General features: G+C 46.3%; 1 protein-coding gene across 1 annotated transcript in view; it reads right to left on the reverse strand.

The window, feature by feature from the left end:
- Positions 1–12,555, reverse strand: part of LOC119454426 (glutathione hydrolase-like YwrD proenzyme) — a 109,689-nt gene that overhangs the window by 20,409 nt on the left and 76,725 nt on the right. The gene's annotated exons all lie outside the window — the stretch shown is intronic.

The following is a 12,555-nucleotide window of genomic DNA, read 5'->3' on the forward strand; positions in this document are numbered from 1 at the left end:
TTGACAGGAAAGACATGGGGGATGTCAGTAGACGCAATGCTGAAACTTTACAGAGCTCTCTTTCTCGGGTTTTTAAGATATAGTCTACCTGTACTGAACAACACTTGCAAGACAAATATTCGTGTTCTGCAGGCAGAACAAGCTCAAGCACTCAGAGTTTGCCTTCGTTTACCCAGATGCACGTCAACAGAGGCAACTATTGCGATTTCTCGAGACCATCCGATGCAAACTCACATTACGGTGGAAGCCCTGAGAACGCACATCAGACATTTTGCACGTGCCCCCTATCACCACCTTGCAACACTACCTTCGGACCGGCGTCAAGCATCGTTCTCTAAAACTATCATCAAGTACAACGACAAACTTCCCTCGGGCTTCACCGCTGCATCTAAACCATCGATACCCCCTTGGCGTCTTATTAGCCCCACAGTACATCTCAGTGTACCAGGAATCAAGAAAAAATCTGAGCTGTCGTCACCTGTGCTGAAACAACTGTCTCTGCTTCTTCTACACGAGAGGTATGCGGACAGTGTACATATTTATACTGATGGTTCCACAAACCTCCAGTGTTCGTCCGGTGCTGTGGTTGTCCCAGCAAGAGCTATTACCATTAGCTTCAGGACTGACCACCCAATGGCATCGACATCTGCGGAACTAGCTGCTCTTCGTGCGGCACTTCGTTTCGTCAATCGGGAGTCACCTCGACAATGGTCAATCTTCAGTGACTCAAAGGCAGCCCTACAATCTGTGCTATCAGCTCTGCGTCGCGGGCCATACGAACAGCTCGTATTCGATATTAGATACTTACTCCATACATCACAGGAGAAAGGACACCACGTGACGTTTCAGTGGCTTCCAAGTCACTGCGGCGTCATAGGGAATGAAAACGCCGATAATGCCGCTCGGGCAGCTCTTGACGACACACAGGAAGAGGCCATACCGCTCTCACGGTCCGACGCAGCCAGCAGACTTCGAGTGCTTGCACAGGAGATCACGCTCTCTCTATGGTGCACACCAAGCAGCCAGACCAACCGGAGCAATCGTCACTACCACCTGCCCTCTTTGATGCATCTCTGTATGCCAACTGGACTCCGCCGAAAAGAGGCCACTATGCTTTATCGCTTATGGCTAGGGGTGGCATTCACGAAATCTTATTCATTCCTCATTGGAATGGCCGACAACCCTTTTTGCAATGCCTGTCTTTGCGAGGAGACGCTAGAACATATTCTATGCGACTGTCCTGAGTATAATGTTCCGAGACAGTCCCTGGCGTCCGTTCTAGCACACCTGGACAATCGACCACTGTCAATTGAAACCATTCTCGCGTGTCGTCGACAGAAGACATCGCAGCTAAGAGCAACGAAGGGACTGCTTAGGTTTTTAAAGGAAACGGGCTTGGACAAGCGGCTATGACAGTGATGTCACGTACCACGCAAGAGTGACGGACTGTGACTGACGATGTGTGTGCTGTGTACGTTATGTGCTCTCTCTCTCTCTCTCTCCTCCCCATCTTTCATTCCCCCTCACCCCGCTCCCATGTGTAGGGTAGCAAACCGGTTGTCCTGAACTGGTTAACCTCCCTGCCTTTCCTTCTCCACTCTTTCCTTCCTTCCTTCCTTCTTGCCGCATTGCTGCACGAAGTCTTGCATTACTCTTTAACATTGTAGAACGCGAAGCTCTATAGACGTGCAGGGAAAATGTCTGCCTAGTAGGCTACGCGGCGTACCCTTGGTCGACAAATTTAACCTCGAATGAGGAAGCACCTTATGCAGCTGCCATCTTTTGGTGTACTTACAGATGTTTCTCACCACTCTTTACATGGCAATACGGCGGATATTTCATTTACTGCTGGCGTTAATAACGTTTTTAGCCATAGTGCAGAAGACTCGATAGTCTCGCCTAGTTCTCCGGACATGAACTCACGTCTTGTGTTTGCACCCAAAGATTATACCTTGCTACTTTTGGTGTAGTATTTATACCGCCGTAGCACTCGAAGAGACATCACGTATACCCTAAGATACGAACTTCGTTATTTCACTCTTTTAGGCTATTAACTCATTACAATGTCAAGTTCAAATCAATGTGCTCTTCCAAATCGACGCCGTGTATTGCTTTATTACCAAGGCAAACATTTTGCTTGCGCCAGAAACCTGCAAGAGCTCTTGTCTTACGACCCTAATATGGCGGCGTTAAATTATCGCCTCAGGCAGCTATTCAAACAACATTTAGAGCGAAGGTTTCTCTGCTTATTCTTCCCACTACACGTGTTCTCACTGTAGACTCTCGTCTTGCCGCCCAATGCAGAATACCTATTGCAAGACTACCGAACTACCACTATACATAGCAGGTACGCAGCACCCACGCAGGTAGTGAGGTCATAGAGGTCGCACTCCAGCCTTTTTTGCAGGGCAGTTGGTTTTTATCTGCGATGTATTGTACGCTACATAAAATTCAAATATTTCCACTATTTCTTGCGGGCTCAAATTCAATAAAATACGAATTAATTGGGCACATTTGTGCTTGCAGTCTAGACGACGTACTTTATTTTGGTTGCGAGCGCATATAGTGCGCTGCGTGATACGCCGCAGTGATATATCGCAGAAACATGTCTCTCCGCTTGCTTGGTGGTAAATAGGTTCAGGTCACTGACGTCATTCATGTATAAATACGTCCTGTTTTGCGACACATAAGTATGAGACCTGACTTTACATTTAATTACTTAGCACTGAGCAGCATAACTATCTTTCTCCGTCGATGTGAGCAGTGACAGACGTCTTCTCAAGGCTTCGTAGCGTTGCCTGCTAGGTTTGAAACCGAGTGCAGTCAGGAACTCGTAGAATGCGCCACAATGCTGTCGTGGCTTTGGCGTCGGCGCGCTATGCCGTCGAGTCAGAGGACGACGAGAAACTACGAGTGTGGTCCACATGGCGTCCACATACGCGAATCGGAGAACCGTGGACACACAGGACGGCTGGCTTGGAAGGCGAGAGCGCATTTGCTCGCAAGCGCAAAGATAGGCAGAATTGAGGCGCAGTAATGAAACAACAGTGCAAGCACACTGATTGACAATCACTTTTGTAGAGGATAAATTTGGCTTGGTACGCATTGTGCTCGATGAACTGTTTCGTGTCGGCGATGTGTCTGCGATGAATACGCTTGCGTTGAGTGAGGCATTTCTCTGTGAAAACGCGTCTAACTATATCGTGCGATGGACTTGCAAATTTACCTATAAGCGACAACGGCTTGTTTTTGGGTCCCTCGGAACATTGAAAACAACCTAAATGAAAATGAGGGTAGCCCGCACCACAAACGTATCGCGGGCTTAAACCAATCAAACAAAAATGAATAAGGGTATAACCCAAAAAGTAATTTAAGGAAAAGCCAATTGAGAAAAAAAAATTAAAGAATGCCGAGGGTGAGCCGACCCAAAAGCAGAGAAGATATGCGGCCAAATCCTGTCACAAGGTGGAAGCTAAGTGTCTGCCATGGCATGGCATGTCGCGTCTCAGCTGTTTATTTGAAACACACACGTAGTTCACAAACATACATACATAGAGTAAGAAAAGGGGAAAAAGAAATATAGAACTAGATAGAGAAAGGAATGACATAGATCGAACAGCAAGGGAAAGAAGAAGAAAGAAAGAAAGAAAGAAAAAGGAAAGAATAAGGAAAGAAAAGAAAAGAAAAGAAAAAAATTAGAGCAAACATCAGCAGCAAAAGTCCAGACAGCACGGTTGGCGTGCATGATGAAGGCGTCCATGAGGCATCAGCAGTACCGCCAGTCCGGGCCCGTGACATCGAGCAGGACCCAATGACACCATTGACGGAAGGCCTGGAAGGCTAGTTCAGGGATGACTTTTAGGCTCAAAGAAGGAATCATGAACAAAAAAAAAGGGTGAGAGAGAGTGATGATGATGATGGTATGGACCAGACATTCCGTCCCAACTGTCCCCGGAGGCAAGCTCCACCTTTGTTGGCATAACAAAGGACAGCAGGTAACGAAAGCTGAAAGTGAGTAAAAAAAAAAAGAGAGAGAGGGGGGGGGGCACGCGCTTGAACATGGTTAGATTACGCAGTTGCCGGGAATGTGAATGAGGCTATGAGGTGGTATAATTGAATGAGTAAAGCTCTCTTCCGCCTATTATTGAGCAAAGCATTATAATGATTAGTTGTTATTCTCGTTTGAGAGTTGTCCTTGAACAGTCGGGCGAGATGATGGGTAAGAGGACATTCATTAAAAAAGTGTTGCAGGTCGGTGCATGGCAACCCACACGCACAATTGCTATGAGGGGAGAGGTTGAAGCGGAAATAGTAAAAAGGCATCCTGCCATGTGCGGTAATGAAGTGTGCAAGTGGTTTTGGAGGTGGGAAAAAGACAGGTATATTGTTTATGTTGGGAATCCACCGAAAAAGTTCCGTGTCCGTGTTGTCGCGCGTCCACGCCACGTTCCACTGCGCATAGGATGAAGTGCGCATTTGAGATTTGATGGTGGTCGGAGAGGCGAGGACGAAGCGGGACAGACCCCGCGAAGCGGCAGAATTCGCAAAGAGGTCGGCCAATTCGTTTTCTTCAACTCCACAATGCGCGGGGACGTGAAAGAGAGCGACGGGACGGAGCGCACCAATTGATAACAGGTGTTGTTTTATGTGAAATACATGCGGATTAGTGGTAGTGAGAGATGATAAGGCAGTCAATAGCGATAAACAGTCAGAGTATATATGAACCGGAGTATTGTTTAACAGAGAGCGGATGTATGCGAGAGCTTCCAGAAGCGCAATCGTTTCCGTTAAATAAGAACTTGTGGCGCCAATGATTTTGTCTCTGCCAACTTTCGTAAGCCGTCCGTGAGCGTTAAGAACGAGAAAAGCCGAACCAGAGGAAAGTGGCGTGAACGATCCATCCGTGTAAAGATGGTAGACTGGGAGGGATGTGAGAGTGGGCACCTCATCAATGCGGAGGCGACGAAAAAGAAGCGGTGTTTCCGGCTGGGGTGAATGTCCCAGGGATTAAGAGGGAATTGGATTTGCTGCGGGTAGTAGGTGGTAGGGCCATAGGAGGTAATGGCTTTGAGTGTAAAGAGTGAGAATTGAGCATTTAAACGAGCTAATTCTATTGGGAGTGATAAAGTATTTGCCAGGACTTGTAGTGATGACGTTCTAGTTGTGCGGAATGCGCCGGTGAGTGTTAATAGCAGGGTGCGCTGAATAGGTAGAAGTTTTGTCTTAAACTGTGAAGTAGGAAATGGCGGCCACCAAACGGGAGATGCATATGTAAGAGATGGAAGCAGAACCTGATTATAGAGAAGGCGGAGAGCAGATGGCGACATCGAGTAGTGCATGCGGAGAAAGAGGAGGAGACGGGATCTGATTTATTCCGAAGATAATTCAATTGATCATTAAAATTTAGGTGCGTGTCGAAAACCACTCCGAGAATTTTTATGGAAGTCCGAGACTTCAGTGGTTGTCCGTTCACGCGAACAATGGGTTGGCGGATGCGACCAAATGAAGATGAATGACTATGTGAGAAGTAGAGGAAGTGAGACTTCTCGGCACTGATGACCACTTTGGCGCGGTGCGCCCAAGCGGAGATCAGTCCGAGCGCGATGGAAGATTTCGCCTCCAACTCTAAGCGGTTGGGTGCCGAAATCACCACAACTGTGTCATCAGCATATGCCTGTGCAAACACGTCAGCAGGGAAGGGGAGGTCTAATGAGCCATAAATAATGATGTTCCACAACAGTGGACTTATGGGTGACCCCTGGGGGCTGCCCAATGTTGGAGCGGCGGACACTTCACCTGCGCGTGAACGGAAAATCACTCTGCGGTCAGTAAGGAAGGATTTCAGCAGGTGATAGAGATTAGCCGGGCAGTTATGGGACCACAAAAAGTGTAACACCGCAGGGTGCCAGACGCTGTCAAAGGCGCCCTTGAAGTCGAGAGCAATCAAAAGGGCGTGCAATTTTTTAGCTTTGAAGGCCGCTAGGGTGCTCCTAAGGTGGTACAAAGCGATGGGCGCACTCTTCCCATGCGTAAAGCCAAATTGATTTTTGTGAAGAAGGTTGTGAGAGTGGAGGAAAAAATATAGGCGAGAATTGATTAACCGTTCCAAAATTTTACCAAAAAGCGAATTCATAACGATAGGTCGGTATGAGGAGGGAGAGTCAGGAGGGCGGTTGGGTTTTGCGATGAAAATAATTCGACCGTTACGCCAATAGGAGGGGAAATGTGATAACTGGAAACACTGGTTGAAGAGATAGAGAAAAAAGGGCGCGTGATAGCGAAAGAGTGTTTTGAGCATGGGAAGAGTGAGCCCATCAAGACCAGGTGCGGCGTTTAAATTCCCTAAGTGCAGCGCTTGTTCAATCTCGCCAATCGTGAAAGGAAGGTCCCGAAATGGCGTCGAATAAGGCGTGTTTACCAAACTGCGCACGCGATCATGATGTGCGTCGTCCGTCGAGGTAGAGTCAGCAGAAATTTGTGCAGAAAGCAATAAACGGGCGGAGTCGAGTACACTGGACGCATACTGTCCGTTAGGTAAGGGGAGTGAGGGAAGCTGACTGTTGTTAGGAGTTTTGCCAAAAGAGATACGAAAGGGGAGGCCGAATAGGTTACGTTTAGAAAGTTCAGAACAGAGAGATTTCGAAGCAGATGTCTTGGCCCGATCAATGTTCATTTTGTAGTTGCCATGAGCGGCATAGTAACTGTCTTTAAATGTTTGTCGGAGTGAAGGGTCTGTGGTTCGCTGATAGCGCCGGCGGAGGGCACGGACACGTTTGCGTTCGACAGTGAGCTCGGGGGTCCACCACGAATTAGTCGACTGTTGGTGCAGTCGTACCCAACGAGAATGCGCACGACAGAGGCGGTCGAAGATGGCGTAAAACTTGGCTAAAACCAAGTCGACCGCCTCTGGTGACCGCAATGTCGCTCCCTGCACCATGGTAAACCAGGGCAAATTGACGAGTGTTTGTAAGAGCGCCGAAGTACCTGATTTGGTCAAACGTTTAGTTTTAGGTTTGAGTTGGCCGAAGAAGGAAAATAGAATGAATTTGTGGTCGGAGAGTGTTCCAACGTCCGCCACCGCCCAGCTATAGCCGCAAGAGGCAAGAGGCACGGAAGCGAACGAAACATCGATTCAGCTTTCCGCATGGTGAGACTGAAAGGTGGGTGGCGAGCGGGGGTCATTTAAAACGATGAGATTGTTTGCCGCAGTGAATTGCGCGAGCTGCGCGCCTCGGGTATCGCCATCCGCAGGACCCCAGAGGTGGTGTTTTGCGTTAAAGTCACCTGCCATAATAACAAAAGGCATGGTGATCCTGGACAGGTGGAGTTGCAGCTCGTCGAATAGCGGTTCGAGAGGTTCATGCGGGGGGGGGGGGGGGGGCATAAACAGCAACCACCGTAAACGAAACTGAAGGGGCGGCACAGGTTACAACAACATACAGGGAGTGAGCGTGTACTAAAAACACGTCATAGGTATTTTTGGTTGCCAACAGAGCCAGGCGGGGATTAACCGGAGAAGCGTACGTAATATGCGTATGAGGCAGGTGAGGGAGGGAGTTACCGCGTGTAAAAGGTTCGGAAATAATGATGAAATCGATTTGATGTTGTGTAATAAAATCTGACAGAAGCAGGGTGGGTTGTCTGGAATGGGCTAGATTCGCCTGTAGAAATTTAATAGGGGTATTGGTATCCATAGTTGTTGTCCGATAACCTGAATGTTCTAGCAAACCCGAGACGCCACAAGCATGCGCTCCCACCACAATAAGCGACCCCCGCTGGTAACCGCTGGCTACGGAAGTACTCGGCGGCCAAGAAAAAAAGGAAACGGTGCCGAAAGATATGATTACATAGAGTGCGGTGTTGTGGCGGGAAATGGAGTGCGTGAGAGAAAAAAGGGGAAGAGTGCACAAGAGTATTGAATTGCCCCGAGAAGAGGGTAACTGGGGAGGATTGAAAGAATAAATGCAAAAAAAGAAAAAAGAGAAGGGAAAATAAAGGAAAAAGGTGAGTTAAGTAAGAAGGAAGAGAAGAGAATGACATATAAAAATAAAAGGTGAAATATGAGGGCGGAGAAGGCCAGGGGGGCACGCCCACCCGCCGGAGAGGGAAAGGGGCCGCGCAGCTGCCAGCAAGCGTTGCCGAAAGACAAAAGGGCCAAAACGGATCGGCCGGGCAGATCCAAAAGCCACCCGTGAACACAACTGTCGAAGGCAGCTGCGCGACCCCCCAGGTACCAAGAGAGGGTATACCCAGGCAGCACAACCAGGCTGGCCCCAGCACGGCAATATCACGGCAAACACCGGCACAAATATAGGCCCGAAACCGGCAGCGCTACCCGCGTCAAGAATGGCCCAGCGCGGCCATGCCTCTAAAGGGCCATTGTGTGGCAGCGCCAATACAGGCAGATAGCCGGCTCTGCGGTTCATTGCCATTTTAGTGTCCCACCTTGCCTACTGGCAGCGCCGGTATTGGTCAATAGCCGGCTCTGCCACTTTTAGTCAATTTATTGTCCCGCATTACCCACTGGCATGGCGATATTGGCAGATTGTGATGTATGTGGGCGATGCCGTTATTTCCTACGATTTTAAATTACGCAAATATGGCACGGTAGCTCAATGCAACATGCCATGATCTACTATAATATCACCAAATAATATACACAATTTCTTTATTGGTCTTAAAATAGGTTAGTACAGATTGTCGCTCGTATCCCCAATCCTGTGGGCCACCTACGAAAGCTTTGTTTATGACTCTACGGGGGGTTGAGCCGCTTCGGCGTAGTGCCGCCTTCTGCTATTAGCATAGTCGACGGCGCCTGGCAGCCACATTCTTATGAAGTCTTGCGCTTGATTGATGTCGATGTCTGTGTCTCTCAGGCACCATCTGCATACAACACATATACCTTTATTATCCTAACACTGTCAGCAGTGCATAATATAAGCAAGAGGCACAAAATGAGAAATAAATGCGTATCACCTGTTCCCACTCTGCATAGCCGCATGTTAAACAGTCTCTTGCTTTTGTTCCCATGCAGGCTGCACGGCAGTTGAACTGCATGGCCCATGATGGCGTTCATTATATTGAAGGCAACCTCCCACAGATATGATTTCTCCATCCAAACAAGTTGTTGAAGCTGAAAAAAAGAAGCAGAAATACGCAAAAATTAGGTACGAAATGCCGCTGCATCAAAATATGCGACATTTGTTCTAACTAGCCAATTATGATGAATTATGCCTTCATCACAAGACTTCTCGTAAGTGTTTGTGGGTGGCTGTACTTAGCCTTTGGCAATGCGTAAGCTTTTAGAACAGAGGTAGCAAAGAAAGGGTGCATTGTTTCATGATAAACACCTAAGCAAGCTGCAATGCAACAGGTTATACTTTTGCTGGAAGTTCTGAACACCAGTCAGCTCGCAGAATGTACTTCCTGAGTAAGGAATTACGACAATCCAACTTTGGTCTTCTTTAGTGTACCAGCCGAAATGTGCCCTGCTACGTGTTTTCAAACAGACAGTGCGTTTCAGCTGACGCTGAAGCGGTGCAGCACCGTCTACCTGCATAGTAAAAAGTGGCCGTACATTATCTCTGTAAAAAAATAAAATACACGTATTAGGAAATGCACTTAGTTGAAACACTATACTTGAGAATAAAAATAATACAATTGTACTTACCTTGCGATAATTGAGTTTATTTTGCAGTAAATGCAGTTTTCCAACGTTTGGCTAGTTGTTCATGTTTCACCCAATAGCAGTGTGGAACCAAGCTTGTAGTGGCGAAGGTCAAGCCGCTTGTACTGAACACGTTGCTGGACAAGTTGATGCATGCTTCGCAAGCAAAACATGGTGCAAGAAATGTGGGCTACGACAGCTCACAGGCAGAAGCAGAATGTGTACGGGTCCTACGTCCTCCAAGAGACCGAGAGTCACCACGTTTTTTTGGAAGTGGGCGAGGCCCGCGCAGGGAGCAACAAATTTGGCAGGGCATTATTCACGCTTCCTTGTGAATCCGGTTCTGATTAGCAACGCAGGCTCGGCTGTGCGCATTATAGACCGTGCATGCCTTCGACACTGCAAAGCGAGGGAACGCAGGGAAAACGTGGTGAGAGTGAAACACATTCTTGGTATTTTGACGTCACTTCGCCGGATAGTAGTGAAGAACGACACGCGCACGTTTTTTTATTCTTTTATTTATTTTTTCCCAAAAGCTGCTGCGGCTGAAGGAGCAGTAGCACTTGTGCTGATTTTATTATATATTATAGCTGAAATGTAAAACATGACAAATGGACTTGTAGAACAACTCAAAGTGATCAATGAATGTGGTCATTGTTATTTCTTTTTTTGCACTCATTATCCCAGGAGAACGGTAGAGCAAGGCAACGTGTGCGCAAAGGGGTAGTCCGGCGCACAGCATCACTTGCTAACATGTCCCCATGAATTTCTTGCTTCTAGTTAAATAATACAACTTCCCCCTTCGGAAAAAAAATGAATAGACACATAGGAGCGGCAGCCGTATCTAAGAAACCTCGCGACAATACATTACGCGGCGCATAACATATAAGTGAAGCCCAAAAAGCGAGTACAAGGATATCGTTCAAGTTCGCCATATTATTTACTTAATTATGTTAGTATAGTGTCAAAGCCCGAAGCCTTTACATAAAAAAAGCAGGCAGTTTTTTTTTTCTTTTGATAAACTAGAAAGCTTCAAACGTGGCCGCTGCGAGAAGAAACGTAGGTGGGAGGTAGAAAAATGTGTCCTTTAAGCAGCGGGAGTAATAAAATAAATCGTAATAAACAAACACAAGCGGGATCGCATACGGCGACAAGGTAAACCAAGCGATGATTTTGTAGAAGACGCACTGGCTACACGTGAGTAATTGTATGTAACAAAACAAGGACGGCAAGGTTTTGGACACTTTCGAGAGCTTGCGAGACAGAACTGGTGTACTCGAAGATTGACCCCACCATAGATTTATAAAATAAAAGCTTCCCATGAAGAAAATTTTGAAGCAAGAAACCAAACATGCGGTTGGCATTGGTAAATTGAAAACTCAACATGCATATTCCAAAAACGTTGTCTGTGATGTGTATACCGAGATATTTATCTACAAGAGGAAGAAGTTACCAGAGGTGTGTCGTTGAGGGTGTAAGTGGGAGCCTGAATTTAATAAGGAATAACGAAACTTATGTATGCCTCCTTGCAAAGTCAAAGCGATAGGTTTATTGATTAGCTGATATAAGATGCAAACGTCAGCAAAAAATTTATTCAAATCTGTGTTGCTCTCACAAAAAGAGTTCACCTACTTTAAAATATATATATATATATATATATATATATATATATATATATTAGTAGTTTCTTTTTCTTTATGCTTGTTCCACTTTTTAATCAGAAATTAATTTTATTCAGTAGCTTACATTTTTATCCAGTAGCGTTCTTTTTTTTTTCCACTCTATATTCCTGCATTCTCCTTAATCTTAGCCTCGTTCTTCGTTCTCAGTCCCAGGTCGGTAACTTCAACTCTTTCAGCCATCCGTCAAGGTTCGGAATGGCGCGGCGGGCCACGAACATTGCTGTTCTTTTTTTATTTTTCTTTATTTTCTGTTCCCTTCCAACGGAGAGCGCCTGACCAAGACCTTTCTCTTCACTCCCCCCATGCCACCCCCGTATATCTATTGTGGCGTTGTCTCTGTTCTCCGCCTTCCCCTTTCTCTTCAGTGTAGATATATTTGGCGTCGTGCAAAATAAGCATTTCATTGTAAGTTAGCGTTGGGCTTGTCTCACATTCTTGTCTCTTCTATTGGCTGTTTTTTGTTTTAGAAATATGCACCAATAGCCCAGCAGAAACCTCTTCTTCAACATGGCGCCATTTCTTTTTTCCCCCGGTTCTTTCTGCGGGGAGGAATTTACGCCTACTGTGCCAGTCGGTCTGAAAAAATCATCTGGCATTAAAAAAAAACAAAAAAAACACGCACGACAGAGTTTTCCGGGAAAGGCTCGGAATGGCGCGGCGGGCCACGAACATTCCTGTTCTTAATAAGTATAATGAAGCTGGCCACAGGAGACACAACTGCAAAGTTCGATATGCACTCTATGCAGAAAAATAATATAAGGATAAGTCATCCAAAATGCCTTGTATTGTACTGGTACAGATGATTGCACCATAAAGTTATGCAGTATTTTGAAATTCACCACCCGCAACACTACTTAAACGACACACATGTAAGCGCACATGATTTTTAATTATATACCCCCTTGAATTTGTTATTACGCCTATCGAGGATGCACACGGCAAGCGCGCATTGACGCATAATAATGGAGTGCCCTTGTGCCACTTGTTAACAATGTCCGATCGAATGATTCAACACAATAAATACAATTATGCGAAAGTTAACAGCCTTTGTAATAAAACGAAAAAAATGTGCAGAACTTAGTAAGAAACAAAAAAAAAAATACCAGAGTGATCTCGTTGCAGTTGGCGTGTGCGGTGAAAAATTCAAATAAATATTGCGGGCTTTATAACATAAATAATCGGGATTGGCTAGCGAATGCTGCGTGC

This window comes from Dermacentor silvarum, chromosome 5 (genome assembly GCF_013339745.2).
Source record: "Dermacentor silvarum isolate Dsil-2018 chromosome 5, BIME_Dsil_1.4, whole genome shotgun sequence".
NCBI classification, from domain to species: Eukaryota; Metazoa; Arthropoda; class Arachnida; order Ixodida; family Ixodidae; genus Dermacentor; species Dermacentor silvarum.